The following is a 7949-nucleotide window of genomic DNA, read 5'->3' on the forward strand; positions in this document are numbered from 1 at the left end:
TTAACCCACTGGCTATAGGGTGAATGCACCAATTTGTAAGTCGCTCTGGATAAGAGCGTCTGCTAAATGACGTAAATGTAAATGTAATAGCTTTCACCTGGATTCACCTGGTCAGTCTGTCATGGAAAGAGCAGGTGTTCCTAATATTTTGTACATTCAGTGTATAGTAGAGTACTGCTTTTTGCTATAATAATACTCGTCTGAGAGAGGCCAAAGAAACGTATTGTACAATGTACAGTATATTATATACTATTAATGGACTATTTTATTTATTTAATCTTTATTTAAGCAGGGGAGAGTCCCATTGAGACCAAGGGAGCCTTGCATTACAAAGCAGAAATTAATAAGTCAACTCATGTAATATGTATGAAAATATATGCACTCACTAACTGTAAGTCGCTCTGGATAAGAGCGTCTGCTAAATGACTAAAATGTAAATGTAAATGTAAATGCACAATGTGTTTCAAGTGTAAATATTTTCAAATTTGTTTTCTAAGAAAAATTGTATTTGGATAAAATAAGATTTATTTGGTAAAAATAATGTCGATTTATAAAAGCTGCAGGCCTACACTTGCCAATAGGTGAATTGACAGGGCGGGGCTATAGTTCCAGTCCCTCTGACGTTGTTTTGCATGATGGCGTGATGGACGCACAGGTACACTGCACGCTGGTTTACACTAGTTACCACAGCCACAAAGTCAAAACTGTCTATATCGTAAAAATTCTTGAAAACAAATTAGCTTTTTTGGTCTTAATTTAAAGTTAGGTTTAGGCATAAGGTTAGCAGTGTGGTTAAAGTTAGCGTTAAGGTTAGGTTTAAAATCACATTTTAAGAATATACATTGAAGAAATAGGCGGGGTTTGTGACTTTGTGGCTGGGTAATTAAGGACGACCCTGCACACTGGACTTAACACTCAAAGTTGTGAATGAGGTGGGTGAATGGCTGTACCGCCAGTAAAAACTATGGAATTTATGAAGGATCCAGATTTCTCTCTTAACGGAAAGTAATGAAAAAATTAACTATGGGGACCTTCCTAATGTTATTCAACAAGTTGTTTCTCATCGAGCTTCTTGTTCTTCTTCTGTTTCTCTCCAGCGGACAAGTATTGGGAGGTAACGTACAGAAAACCTGTGGAATTCTTTGTCCATATAAAAACTTCCTCTTGAATTTTTCATGACAATGATACATTATGGTATGATAATATAATGTGCATATATCTATTTAACTGTTGACTCATATGTATTTTGCAATCTAGACCAACTAGTCTTCTGTATATGTGATTTTTGTTTTTTGCAGATGATTCCTTGCATTCAGGGATTTTGACGTTTAGATAAAATCACATTCATTTGTTCGATTGTAATAATACGTTGCACGAAGTATTATTGTTATGTAGTCGTTATAAGAACAGAAGAAGGTGGCAGATTTATAATTAAATGTGGGGCAGTATTACAGCAGGCAGGCAGATTAATATTAATCCAATTAATTAAGGATCTATAAACGCGATAAGACCTCGTAGGAGGACACTGCCAGTGACACGAAAACATAGCCTGCTATTATGTATTTGGAGCAGAAGTCTCCTGCAAGTATGCAATGTATTTTTACTATAGCTATTTACCTATATATAAAAACTTGCATTACAGTGTTATTACATTGTTATAACCACATAATTAAATATAATATTATTACATTGTATCGCTATGGTTCTAACCATCTGATGCTTTTTCCATAGCTGACCAGATGTAGGTTTATAGTGTCAGTGAGTTGGAACTGGCCGATATAGTGTTTCCCCAAATAGGCCTAGTCTATTCAAAGATAATGGGTTGCTTTGTGAGATATCAACTGTGATTCTGCCAATGACGTAACTAACTATTGAAAAAACAGCAGTCCTGATGTAGTAGACCACATGTTTTAGGTCAGCGGCACCTTGTGTTTTTCTCCTCACACTATTCAGTGTGGACTCATCAGATAAATACTAACTGGCACCATTAGTCTGGCCTAACCTGACCCTTTTACTCTGCGGGGACTGGGAATCATAGGTCATTCACAAATATTCTCTACACACTCTCACGTTCCTTCCATAAGTATTTCAGTTCTTCCATCAATTGGGCCACTGCTCCAGATATTCTAAATCTGAATGATGTACCGCAAGCAGCACAAGCTGCCTAGTTTTCCAGTTAGAACAACACTCAGGGCATGAGAGCTTACATTAATTGAATTCAGATACAGGCAGTAAAGGTCACAGAATTCAGGCAGTAAAGGTCACAGACACTATGCAATAATAACGAGCACTTAGTCCCTGTAGCAGGGAAATCAATAAGTTAAATAGGATGCTGCCAAAGAGAAGACCTAATTTTGCTGCTTCAATAGGCTAAATGATTGTTGTTAGCATTCACATGCGCTTTAACAAAGGGGAAAAACCAACAGAGACAAAGTTACTATGGTGTTTTATGCAAGTTAACTAATGCTGAATATCTACATGACTTGTTGTTGGGTTCTCTAAAAAGAAAAGTAGCGAGGAAGATTAGAACTAATGCGTTGTTTTGGAGCATGAAAAATAGGCTGCCCTTTGGCACTACTAGAATAGAATGGGTGGGGTGCAACCAACTATGATACAAACTGCTCATACAGAACTTCTCTGCAGTGTATGGAAATAAACCCTGCAGAATACAGCAACAGGCCATGTCGTGACATGATTAGCGCATAGCCGAACCAAATGTCATTATTCCTAAATCTGATGACATCATATAGAATAATTGTTAAATCTGCTGTTTCTCAACCGCTCTACACAGCCTCATTTTACGGGGATGGATATGTGCAGCTGAAGACTGTGGAGTTATCCAGCCGAACGTCGCTCCATGTGCGCTTCCGCACCTCAAGTCACAGCGGACTCCTTTTCCTGGCTGCCGGGGAGACAGACTTCCTCCTGCTAGAGCTGCACTCTGGTCGCCTGCAGGTGAGAACACACCTTACAGACAAACAGACATGCCATAGCTCAGAGATTGCATGTGAGAACACAACTTACAGACAAACAGACATGCCATAGCTCAGAGATTGCAGGTGAGAACACACCTTACAGACAAACAGACATGCCATAGCTCAGAGATTGCATGTGAGAACACACCTTACAGACAAACAAACATGCCATAGCTCAGAGATTGCAGGTGAGAACACACCTTACAGACAAACAAACATGCCGTAGCTCAGAGATTGCAGGTGAGAACACACCTTACAGACAAACAAACATGCCATAGCTCAGAGATTGCAGGTGAGAACACACCTTACAGACAAACAAACATGCCATAGCTCAGAGATTGCAGGTGAGAACACACCTTACAGACAAACAGACATGCCATAGCTCAGAGATTGCAGGTGAGAACACACCTTACAGACAAACAAACATGCCATAGCTCAGAGATTGCAGGTGAGAACACACCTTACAGACAAACAAACATGCCATAGCTCAGAGATTGCAGGTGAGAACACACCTTACAGACAAACAAACATGCCATAGCTCAGAGATTGCAGGTGAGAACACACCTTACAGACAAACAAACATGCCATAGCTCAGAGATTGCAGGTGAGAACACACCTTACAGACAAACAAACATGCCATAGCTCAGAGATTGCAGGTGAGAACACACCTTACAGACAAACAAACATGCCATAGCTCAGAGATTGCAGGTGAGAACACACCTTACAGACAAACAAACATGCCATAGCTCAGAGATTGCAGGTGAGAACACACCTTACAGACAAACAGACATGCCATAGCTCAGAGATTGCAGGTGAGAACACACCTTACAGACAAACAGACATGCCATAGCTCAGAGATTGCATATTACTTCATAGACTCAGAGCAATGCTCACACTACATGCTACACACTACACCCTACACACTACACTCTTAGAAAATCATAAAAAACCTAAACGGTTCCAGGTAGAACCCTTTTGGGTTCCATGTAGAACCCTTTCCACAGAGGGTTCTACAAGTAGCCTAGCGGTTAAGAGCGTCTGCCATTCTGCCCTTGAGCAAGGCAGTTAAACCCCAACAACAACTGCTCCCTGGGCGCCGATGACGTCGATTAAGGCAGCCCCCTGCACCTCTCTGATTCAGAGGGGTTGGGTTAAATGCGGAAGACACATTTTGGTTGAATGCATTCAGTTGTGCAACTGACTAGGTATCCCTTTCCCCAAAAGGGTTCTAACTGGAACTTAAAAGGGGACAGCTGAAGAACCCTTTTGGAACCCTGCTTTCTAAGAGTGTACCTATTGTCCAGACTGTACATACTAAAGAGATCAGGAAATACTGTCACTGTAGAGACGTCTCCAACAAAATCAGTTCTGACCACTGTGATCATGTATAACTCAGTACTGCTCTTAGCACTACTACTTTGGAGCGCAGACAAGCCACAACAATCATTTTCTCTAGACTACAGATTGTGAACACCCCTTCAAATTAGTGGATTCGGCTATTTCAGCCACACCCGTTGTTGACAGGTGCATAAAAACGAGCACACAGCCATGCAATCTCCATAGACAAACATTGGGAGTAGAATGGCCTCACTGAAGAGCTCAGTGACTTTCAACGTGGCACTGCCATTGGATGCCACCTTTCCATCAAGTCAGTTTGTCAAATTTCTGCCCTGCTAGAGCTTCCCCGCTCAACTGTAAGTGCTGTTATTTTGAAGTGAAAACGTCTAGGAGCAACAACGGCTCAGCCGCGAAGTGGTAGGCCACACAAGCTCACAGAACGGGACCACCGAGTGCTGAAGTGCGTTGTGCTTAAAATCGTCTGTCCTCGGTTACAACACTCACCAACAAGTTCCAAACTGCCTCTGGAAGCAACGTCAGCATAAGAACTGTTCGTCGGGAGCTTCATGAAATGGGTTTCCATGGCCGAGCAGCCGCACACAAGCCAAAGTTCACCATGCCCAATGCCAAGCGTCGGCTGGAGTGGTGTAAAGCTCGCCGCCATTGGACTCTGGAACAGTGGAAACGCGTTATCTAGAGTGATGAATCACGCTTCACCATCTGGTAGTCCGACAGACAAATCTGGGTTTGGCGGATGCCAGGAGAACACTACCTGCATGGTGCCAACTGCATGGTGCCAACTGTAAAGTTGCATGGTGCCAACTGTAAAGTTTGGTGGAGGAGGAATAATGATCTGGGGCTCTTTTTCATGGTTCGGGCTAGGCCCCTTAGTTCCAGTGAAGGGATTGGTGTGGAAGAACTTGACTGGCCTGCACATAGCCCTGACCTCAATCCCATCGAACACCTTTGGGATGAATTGGTGTGCAGACTGCGAGTCAGGCCTAATCGCCCAACATCAGTGCTCGACCTCACTAATGCTCTTGTGGCTGAATGGAAGCAAGTCCCCGCAGCAATGTTCCAACATCTAGTGAAAAGCCTTCCCAGAAGAATGGAGGCTTTTATAGCAGAAAAGGGGGGACCAACTCCATGTTAATGCCCATGACTTTGGAATGAGATGTTTGACGAGCAGGTGTCCACATACTTGTTGTATGTAGTGTATATAGACCGTTATTATCCTCAGAATGGCCAAAGGTTATGCTCCTATTGCGCTCATAGAAAAAAAGACCACAGTGAATTTAAGGATTTACCACAGTCCCTGACAAGTTCATTCATGAATCTTGCTGGAAGAGACCACAGTCTGTTAAATGTTAGTATGTGCTGCAGCATGTAGTTGATGAGTGGCTTCACGTTTCACTGTAAATGTGGTGGAATATATGTCTGTCTTTTCAACCTGGTATTCTGCTAGTGATTACCCCTACTTCAGTGGAGGCTCCTCAGAGGAGGAAGGGGAGGACCATCCTCCTCAGTGAATTTCATAAAAATAAAAATGGTAAAACATTGAAAAACTATACTAAATATATTCACATGTCACCAAATAATTGATTAAAACACACTGTTTTGCAATGAAGGTCTACAGTAGCCTCAACAGCACTCTGTAGGGTAGCACCATGGTGTAGCCGGAGGACAGCTAGATTCTTGGTACATTGACTTCAATACAAAACCTAGGAGGCTCTTGGTTCTCCCTCCCTTCCATAGACTTACACAGTAATTATGACAACTTCCGGAGGACGTCCTCCAACCTATCAGAGCTCTTGCAGCATGAACTGACATGTTGTCCACCCAATCAAAGGATCAGATAATTAATCTAGTACCGAAAGCTTAAGATACAGCTAGCTAGCACTGCAGTGCATAAAATGTGGTGAGTAGTTGACTCAAAGAGTGAGAAAGACAATAGTTGAACAGTTTTCAACAAATTAATTTCTTCAAAAATGAAGGAGAAGCAAGAGAAAGAGAGAGATTTCGTTATTCTTTTTCACTTTCACTTACTTAGCTAGCAAATGCAGCTAGCTAGTTTAGTTACTCAAACACCAGGCTCAAACAGAGGGATGCTATGTTAGCTAGCTGGCTATGACTATCCAACACAACACTGGAACTCTTCCAAGTCAAGGTAAGCTTTTGGTTTGATTAATTTATTACCACCGGGGCCCTCCAGTGTAGCGGGTTTACTAACGCATTAGTTCTATTACTATTAGCTATGTTGACGAGGGGAAAATTAGAGTGTAGTCGCCTAAACCTATCGATGTTACATTGAACTGGGTGAATGGAATATGAATGACAGTCATCCAACATGCTGTAATAGAAATAAGGCCATGCTCATGAAAAAACAATCGTCCTCCCTCATCATAAACGGCACTGACCGCCACTGCTCTACTTAGGGTATATCAGACAGAAATATGCTGAGAACAACCTTGATGTGCCACTTTCCTGAACCCTTCTGTCGTTTGATGATTTTTGTAACACATCTGCTATGTCATCTTACAAAATAACCACCAATTAGTCTTTGGTAATTGTTTAATTCAAAAACGGTTATTGATACCTTCATTTCTCCTTTATCACTCGTTATGTCATTCCTTCTTTCTCGCAGGTTCAGTTGGAGTTGGGATCAGGTGAGCGTACCCTCCGCTCTGAGAAGGGGGTCCATCTGAACGACTTGGCCTGGCACTCTGTGGAGCTCCAACACGACCAGCACAACGTCACTCTGACGGTGGACCGCCACTCCTACACCAGCGTCCGGATACCCGGGCCCGACCTGGACCTTAGTGTCCACGATGGGTTGTTCGTTGGTGGGACGGTTGGCCTGGACAAACCCTACCTCCATAGTGATGATGCCACAGGTTGGGTTAGAACCCAAAAAAATGATTTAAGTCATCTGGAAATTAGAATCAATGACTATAAAATATTCTTATTATTCTTCTCTTCCTCCTGCTCCTCCTCCTCTTCCTCCTCCTCCTAGGCTTCCGCGGCTGTGTGGATGAGGTGCTCTTCAACCAGCACAACTTGCTCTCCAGCCTGCGGCCCTACTCAGGCTATAAGAGTGTCCATGAGGTGTCTCTGGGCTGCAGTTCTCAGTTCTCTGCAGGCGAAGACGACCCAATTAGCTTCTTCAGTTCCAGGGCGTACATGTCCCTGCCCCCGTGGGACGTCCCTCAGGAGGGGGTGTTGGAGTGTGAGGTACATACCTCCTCCGAAGAGGGGATCGTCCTGTACAGCTCTGCCCACCAGGGAGACTTTATCGCCATGGAGATCCAAGAGGGGAGTTTGGTGGTTGTCGTTGGTAACGGCGGGACTAGGACGATGCTGCACTCCCTCACGTATGTCAACAACCAGAAATGGCACCGGGTGAAACTACACCTGCTTCCTCACAGCCTGCAGCTGACTGTAGGTAAGGACGACCTGCACTGACCACGATGGAAACAAGTAGTAAACCTTTATTTTGTGTTGTCGTTGTTGATTTTCAATTCAGTGTATCCACTTGTGTGACTGGAATTTTATTTTTGAATTGTCAAATTAGGGCTAGAGTTAGGGTTAGTGAATAGTTACAGTAGGATGAATGTTGTTGACAGTTCGTTGAACATC

This window comes from Coregonus clupeaformis, chromosome 9 (assembly GCF_020615455.1).
Source record: "Coregonus clupeaformis isolate EN_2021a chromosome 9, ASM2061545v1, whole genome shotgun sequence".
NCBI lineage: Eukaryota > Metazoa > Chordata > Actinopteri > Salmoniformes > Salmonidae > Coregonus > Coregonus clupeaformis.